Source organism: Sminthopsis crassicaudata, chromosome 6 (assembly GCF_048593235.1).
Source record: "Sminthopsis crassicaudata isolate SCR6 chromosome 6, ASM4859323v1, whole genome shotgun sequence".
Classification (NCBI taxonomy): Eukaryota; Metazoa; Chordata; class Mammalia; order Dasyuromorphia; family Dasyuridae; genus Sminthopsis; species Sminthopsis crassicaudata.
In genome coordinates, this window is record NC_133622.1 from 29,097,397 (window position 1) to 29,097,996 (window position 600).

Consider the following 600-nt stretch of genomic DNA (forward strand, 5'->3'; position numbering starts at 1 on the left):
TGCCCCGCGGCCCCCGGCGGCTGCGGCGGCCCCGGGCTGGGCCCGCTCGGCAGGCGGGGCGGAGCCGGCTCCGATAATAATGAGTGTCTGTCAGTCTGTCCCTGGGTGACTGCGAGGGGGCGGGGCGGCGGGAGCGGGGGAGGGGCGGGGGGGCGGGGTGACTCGGCCGCCGCCGCTGCCTCCACCCTAGTGGGTGGGGACCCCGCCCCGCCCTGCCCGGGCTGCGGCGGCGGCTCCCGCTCCCCCTCCCTGACCCTCCCACCCGAGGTCCCAGCCTCTACTTACCCGGCCAGCCCTGGGAGGCTCGCAGAGCGAGCGGCGCCCGCGTCATGTGACGGCCCCGGACTTGGTGCCAGGAGCCTGGGAGAGCGAGAGCGAGCTGGGAGCGCGGCGGGGAAGGAGCGCGAGCCGGAGCCGGGAGCAGCGAGCGGAGCCGGCAGCGGCTGGAGGAGCCGGAGCAGTCGGAGCCCGGGAGCAGCGCGAGCCGGAGCAGCCGGAACAGCCGGAGCCCGGGAGCAGCGCGAGCCGGAGCAGTCGGAGCCGGAGCCGGAGCGGAGCCGGAGCGGCGCGAGCCGCGCATCCCCGCCACCGCCGCCCCCC